Below are 7,591 nucleotides of genomic sequence, written 5' to 3'. Positions count from 1 at the left end.
CACACAAAACTTAACAAAACCTTCGTGAGATCCGTTAGTATAATAAAACAAATCACCACTTTAAGTACTGCTGCAAACCCATTCATATTTTATTATTGCATTATACCTACTATATTGTAACTTTACTATGGCTTATACCCCCCAATACAATCCATAGGTTTATCAAAATAGGCACACAATGCAACGAAAACATAATCCGTCAAAAACAGAACAATATGTAATGATCTGAATTTTTCCCATACTTCTGAAAATCCATTTTTTTGAGAAATTAGGACAACGTAGGAAATTTGTATATCAATCTTGTGTAAAAGAATCAGAATTTTTCGTTCACTCAAGTGATTTTTAATAATTCTTCTACTGGACGTAAGAGCTTCTGTTTTCCAACGGGATCAAAACAAGTATCACCCAAGCCATCTTAAAGGCATTACTTGGCACAAACACTAATTAAAACATAAAAAGCACAATCATAAGAGAGCATAATTGTGTATTTATTAAAAAACAGAAAATAAACACAAATTTAAAGGATAACTATTGGTTTACCTCCCAACAAGCTCTTTCTTTATAGCCATTAAGATAAGCTTGAGATTTTATTGATGCTCACATGTAAGATAATAATTAAAACACAAAGAGAGCATCATAAAACATGTGACAAACACATTTAAGAATAATACTCTTCCTATGCATAGGCATTTTGTAGGTAAAATAATTATGAAGACAAGAAATATCTAGCATATGCAAGGAAGAAGAAAGAAACAATAGCAATTTAGTAATATGAAAATTTCTACAACCATATTTTTTCTCTCATAATAATTACATTTATGATTATAATCAAATTCAACAATATAGCTATCATATAAAATTTTCTCTTCATGATTCCAATGCATAAAAGTTTTATAATCTTCTAAGATAGTGGGATTAACATCATCTAAAGTCATGACCTCTCCAAACCCACTTTTATCAAAAAAAATCATAAGATTGAACACTCTCCAAATATGTGGGATTATTATTACCTAAATTTGACGCTCTTCCTAACGCACTTTCCATATTATTACTGCAATATTTATTATCAATACCATATTCATCATGAGGCTTAAATAAATTTTTAAGATCATAAGAAGTAGTGGACATAACAAAATTATCATCTCCAAGCTTGTAGCTTTAAATATTATTAGCAAGATTGATATTAATAGAATTTATAGTAATATCATTGCAATCATGCTGTTCATTCAAGGAGCTGTCATGAATCACTTTACAAATTTTTTTGTTTAACACTTCCTCACAATTTTTAGATTCATGATTTTCAAGCAAAACTTCATAGAGAAAATATAGTGCACTCAAATCACTAGCAAGTGGTTCATCATAATTGGATCTTTTAAAAAGATTAGCAAGTAGATGACGATCCATATCAATGGATTTTTAGCAAGCGAAGATACAAGCAAATAGAAGGCACATGGAAAAACAAGCAAAGATAGCGAACAAGAAAAAAATGCAAATAAAAAATATTTTTTATTTTTGCAAAAAAAAATAGAAGTGGGGGAGATGAAAATCGGAGGCAAATGGCAAATAAAGTATTCTAAAGGAGATGAGATTTTATACGTAGGTACCTGATAGATGTTGATGATGTCTCCATGACAATAGCGCCAGAAATTGGCAACTTGACAGAAGACTATATTGATTTGATCCTCCCTGGCAACGGCGCCAGAATTTTTTCCTGATTGCTTGTATCTGCGTCCCCGAAGAGGAGAGGATGATGTAGCACAACAAAGGTAAGTATTTCCATCAGTTATAGAACCAAGGTTATCAATCCAGTAGGAGAACCAAGCAACACTATGTAAACAACACCTGCAAAAAACAACAAAAACTTGCAACCCAATGCTTAAGAGGGGTTGTCATCCCTCCACGGTATTGAGATAGATTAAATTGTATAGGTTTTGGTAAACAGATATAGAAAGAACACAAAATAAAATAATAAAGAAAAATAGCAGCAAGGTATTTGTGGTTAAATATGATAATAAAATAGACCCGAGGGTCATACTTTTCACTAGAGGCTTCTCTCAAGAAAATAGTATACAGTGGGTAAACAAATAATCATGACGATATCCAAGGCAATGATCATGTATATAGGCATCACGTCCAAGATTAGTAGACAGAAATGATTCTGCATCTACTATTCTTACTCCACATATCAAACGCTATCCAACATGCATCTAGTGTATTAAGTTCATAGAAAAACGGAAAATGCAATAAGAACGATGACATGATGTAGAAAAGATCTATTCATGTAGTAGTAAACCCCATCTTGTTGTCCTTAATAGCAATGATACATGCGTGTCATGTCTGTTTCTATCACTGAGATTGAGCTCCGCAAGATCGAGCCCATCACAAATCACCTCTTCCCATGGGAAGAATAATCAATCTAGTTGGCCAAACCAAACCAAAATTTCTAAGAAGAAATACAAGGCTATAACAATCATGCATATAATAGTTTAACAGAGACTCAAATATTATTCATGGATAGAACTGATCATAAACCCACAATTCATCGGATCCCAACAAACACATAGCAAAAAGTTAGTACATCAAATAGATCTCCAAGAACATCAAGGAGAACATTGTATTGAAGATCAAAAGGAGAGAAAAAGCCATCTAGCTACAAGCTACGAACCCGTAGGTCTGTGTTAAACTACTCACGCATCATCAGAGGGGCAACAAGGATGATGAAGAACCCCTCCGTGATTGTTGCCCCCTCCGGCAGAGTGCCGAAAAAGGCCTCTAGATAGGATCTCGTGGTTCTGGAACTTGCGGCAGTGGAAACTATGTTTCCTCGACTTCCCTACGGTTTTTGCGATTTTAGAGTATTTATAGAGGTGGAAGTCGGTCGAGAGGGTGCCTGTGGGCTCAACTACCCACCAGGGCATACCTGGGCCCCCCACGGGCCTCCTCCCGTGTGCTCACTGGGTGTCTTCTGGGCAGAAAAGAATCTCCAAAAAGTTTCATGGCATTTGGACTTCGTTTGGTATTGATATTCTGCAATGTAAAAAATAAGCAAAAAAGGCAACTAGCGCTGGGCACTATGTCAATAGGTTAGTCCAAAAAATGGTATAATACTGCTAGTAAATGAATATAAAACATCCAACATTGATAATATAACAGCATGGAACAATAAAAAATTATAGATACCTTGGAGACGTATCAACATCTACCAAGTTTAACTTATTTGTTGCCACTTTGGTGAAAATCTTGAAGCTAACATTAAGGAGTCCGAACTGTTGGATCCGTTCGGCCTACTTAATCTTTGGCAACAAGACAATCTCGCCAAAATTGAGTCTGAATAAGTCTAGTTGACCGGCATGAAGAAAATTGAAATATCCAAAAGGTCAGTCTTGATGATATCCCAGAAATTCAGATAGAATTCTACGTGGAAACCGTCTCGGCCAAGAGCTTTGTTATGTTACATTTGGAACACTGCCGCTCTAACCTCCTCTTCTGAGAATGGTGCCTTTAGGATATCCTTTTCTTTTGCCGTGACTTGTGGAATATCATCCATTCCGGTCTCGTCAAGGGTGAAGTTCCCTTCAACTGATGCTCCGAACAAAGATTTCTAGTATTTGGTAATATACTTTTTGAGCTCGTCTTGACCTTCGATCCGCCCCTCATCTTCTTGGGGACTATTGATATGACTCCAATGTATCTACAACTTTTGATTGTTCCATGCTATTATATTATCATTCTTGGATGTTTTACAATCATTTTATAGTCATTTTATATCATTTTTGTACTAACCTATTGACATAGTTCCCATTGCCAGTTGCTGTTTTCTACATGTTTTTACATCGCAGGAATTCAATATCAAACGGAGTCCAAACGCAGTGAAACTTTTTGAGGATTTTTTTGGGCCAGAATACATCCAGTGGGCCAAGAAAGCACCTGGGGGTGCCTCGAGGAGGCAGCACCCACCAGGGCACGCCTAGGGGCCCAGGCGCGCCAAGGTGGGTTCTGCCCAGCTCGGGTTCCCCCTGAACTGCCTCTTTGCTCTATAAATACCCCAATATTCTAGAAACCCTAGAGGAGTCGACGAAAATCAGTTCCATCTGCCACAGAGTCCAGAACCACTAGATCCAATCGAGACACCTTCACGGAGGGGTTCACCACATCCATTGGTGCATCTCCGATGAAGCGTGAGTAGTTCTTTGTAGACCTATGGGTCCGTAGTTAGTAGCTAGATGGCTTCCTCTCTCTCTTGATTATCAATTCAATGGTCTCTTGGAGATCCATATGATGTAAGCCTTTTTTGTAGTGTGTTTGTTGGGATCCAATGAACTTTGAGTTTATGATTAGATCTATGTTTTTATCCATGAAAGTTGTTAGAGTCTTCTTTGATCTCTTATATGCATGATTGCTTATAGCCTTGTATTTATTCTCCTATATTTTGGTTTTCTTTGGCTAACTTGATATATTTATCTTGTAATGGGAAGAGGTGCTTTGTAGTGGGTTCGATCTTACGGTGCTTGATCCCAGTGAGAGAAGGGAACCGACACGTATGTATCGTTGCTACTAAGGATAACAAGATGGGATCTATATCTAAGAAAATAGATAAACGGATTTTGTCTACATCATGTCATCATTCTTATTGCATTACTCTATTTTTCCATGAACTTAATACAGCATATGCAGGCTGGATAGCGGTCGATGCATGGAGTAATAGTAGTAGATGCAGGCAGGAGTCGGTCTACGAATCTTGGACGTGATTCTTATATAATGAACATTGCCTGGATGTCATCATGATTATTTGAAGTTCTATCAATTGCCCAATAGTAATTGTTTTCCCACCGTTTGCTATTTTTCTCGAGAGAAGCCACTAGTGAAACCTATGACCCCCAGGTCTCTTTTCATCATAATTGCCTTTGCGATCTACTTTCCCTTGAATTTATTTTCATATCTATTAAACCAAAAATACAAAAATACCTTGCTGTAATTTATTTGTTCCACGATCTATTTATCCTATCTACCACTTTTACCTCATGTTATTTGCCTATCTTGAGGCGCCGTACCCGAAAGGGATTGACAACCCCTTTAACACGTCGGGTTGCGAGTATTTGTTATTTGTGTGCAGGCGCTGTTTACGTGGTGTGAGGAGGCTCTCCTACTAGTTCAATAACCTTGGTCTCATCACAGAGGGAAATACCGACCGTCGCTACACTGCATCATCCCTTCCTCTTTGGGGAAATACCAACGTAGTTCTAGCAGACATCAAAACGAATTTCTAGCGCTGTTACTGGGGAGGATCTTCAACATAAACCAGGTTCCTAATCACAAATCTCATTTCCTTGCAATTTACATTATTTCCCATTTGCCTCTTGTTTTCCTCTCCCCCGCTTCACAAAAACTTTGCCGTTTTATTCAGCCTCTTTTTCATTCGCCGTTTTCTCGTCAGATCTGTGTTCGCGTGCAATCTTGTTGCATATTCATCAGGACTCAAGAGAACACCAAGTTGTGTGATTTCTCAAATACCAATAACAATGGTTTTATTAGAACTCCGATTACTCCTCCTGCCACTAGTGCGGAGTCTTGTGATAAATACTACTTTGCTGAATCTTGTCATGAAAGATCAATTTGCCAGTACTCCTAATGAGGATGTCGTGTCCCATCTTAACACATTCGTGGAATTATGCGATATGCAAAATAAAAAAATATGTGGACAATGATGTTCTGAAGTTGAAATTATTTCTGTTTTCTTTGTGAGATCGTGCAAAAGTTTGGTTTTCTTCTTTGCCTCACAATGGTATTGATTCTTTGAATAGGTGCAAAGATGCTTTTATTGCTATGTATTTTTCTCCCGCAAAAATTATTTTCCTTAGAATCCAGATCATGAATTTCAAGCAACTTGAACATGAGTATGTTTCACAATATTGGGGAAGGATGAAATTGATGATAAGGAATTGCCCAAATAATGGGTTACATCTTTGGATGGTCATAGAATTTTTTTATGCGGGATTGTATTTTGTTTGTCGTAATCTTTTAGATTCTGTCGCGGGGGGTACTTCTATGGAAATTACTTTGGGTGAAGCTACTAAATTGCTAGATAATATTATGGCAAATTACTCACAATGGCATACCGAAAGATCTCCTACTAGTAAAAAAGTCAATTCAGTAGAAGAAATAAATTTTTTGAGTGACAAAGTTGATATTCTTATGAAGTTGGTTGCTAATAAAAGTGCTCCTATTGATTTTAATAATGTGCCTTTTTCAAGTTTGATTGAGAAAAATAGTGATGCCATAGATGTGAATTTTGTCTCGCAAAACAATTTCAATAACAATTCTTATAGCGATAATTTTAATCCTAGGCCTTTTCCTAGTAATTCCTGTAATAATTATGCTAATTCCTATGGTAATACCACCTATAATATTAAAAAAAATACCTCTGATCTTGAGAGCAATATTAGAATTTATAAATACACAAAAAACTTTCAACACTTTGATACAATAAAAGTTGAATAATGATTTGTCTAGAAGTGTTGATAGAATTTCACATGATGTAGAAACTCTCAAGATGAAAATTATTGTGCCGAAAAGTTGTAGAATCAATTAAAGCTCTTTATGTTTCTATGGATGAAAGTAAAAAAAGAGCCGCTATGCTTAGAGCTAAAAGAGAATTTTTAGAAAGAGCGTTTTCTAGTGATTATTATCATAAAAGTGATGAAGATCTTAAAATGATTGGTGTTTCTTCTATTGATTCTTCGTTTAGTAAATATAAGATTGATGAAAAAGGGACTGAAGAAGAGTCAACTTTAGCTAGAAGGCGTCCAAATAATTTGGAGGGTGAAAATCGTGTTGAGAAAATTGATAAAATTGGGTTTGGAGAGGTAAAAACTTTAACTAGTGATGTGCCAACTCTTTTGGATTACAAAGACATTAATTATGATAATTGCTCTTCGATTGATTGTATTTCTTTGTTGGAATCCATGATAAATTCACCCCGTGCTTATGAACAAAATAAATCTTTTACTAAACATATTGTTCATGCTATGATGGAACCTTAAAAGAAAAGTTGGAATTAGAGATCTAAATTCCTAGAAAATTACATGATGAATGGGAACATACTATCAAAGTCAAGATTAAAAATTATGGGTGTTTTTCTTTATGTGACTTGGGTGCTAGAGTTTGTACAATTCTGAAATCTTTATGTGATGTGCTTGGTCTTACTGATATTGAAGAATGTTCTCTAAATTTGCACTTAGCGGATTCTACTATTAAAAATCCTATGGGAAGAATTAATGATGTTAATATTCTTGCAAATAGGAATTATGTTCTCATATATTTTATTGTTCTTGATATTGATTGTAATCCGTCTTGTCCAATTATACATGGTAGACCGTTTTTACATACTATTGGTGCCACGATTGATATGAAAGAAGGCAGTATTAAATTTCAATTTCCACTAAGGAAGGGATTGAAACACTTCCCTAGAACAAGAATTAGTCCATCATATGAATCAATTATGAGGGCATCTTATGGATCTAGAACCAAAGATGACAACACTTAGATCCTACACGTTATGTCTAGCTAGGGCCGTAAAATGATAGCGCTTGTT

This window comes from Triticum dicoccoides, chromosome 6B (assembly GCF_002162155.2).
Source record: "Triticum dicoccoides isolate Atlit2015 ecotype Zavitan chromosome 6B, WEW_v2.0, whole genome shotgun sequence".
Taxonomy (NCBI): Eukaryota; Viridiplantae; Streptophyta; class Magnoliopsida; order Poales; family Poaceae; genus Triticum; species Triticum dicoccoides.
The sequence above is the reverse complement of the archived record's forward strand: the minus strand, read 5'-3'. Positions refer to the sequence as shown.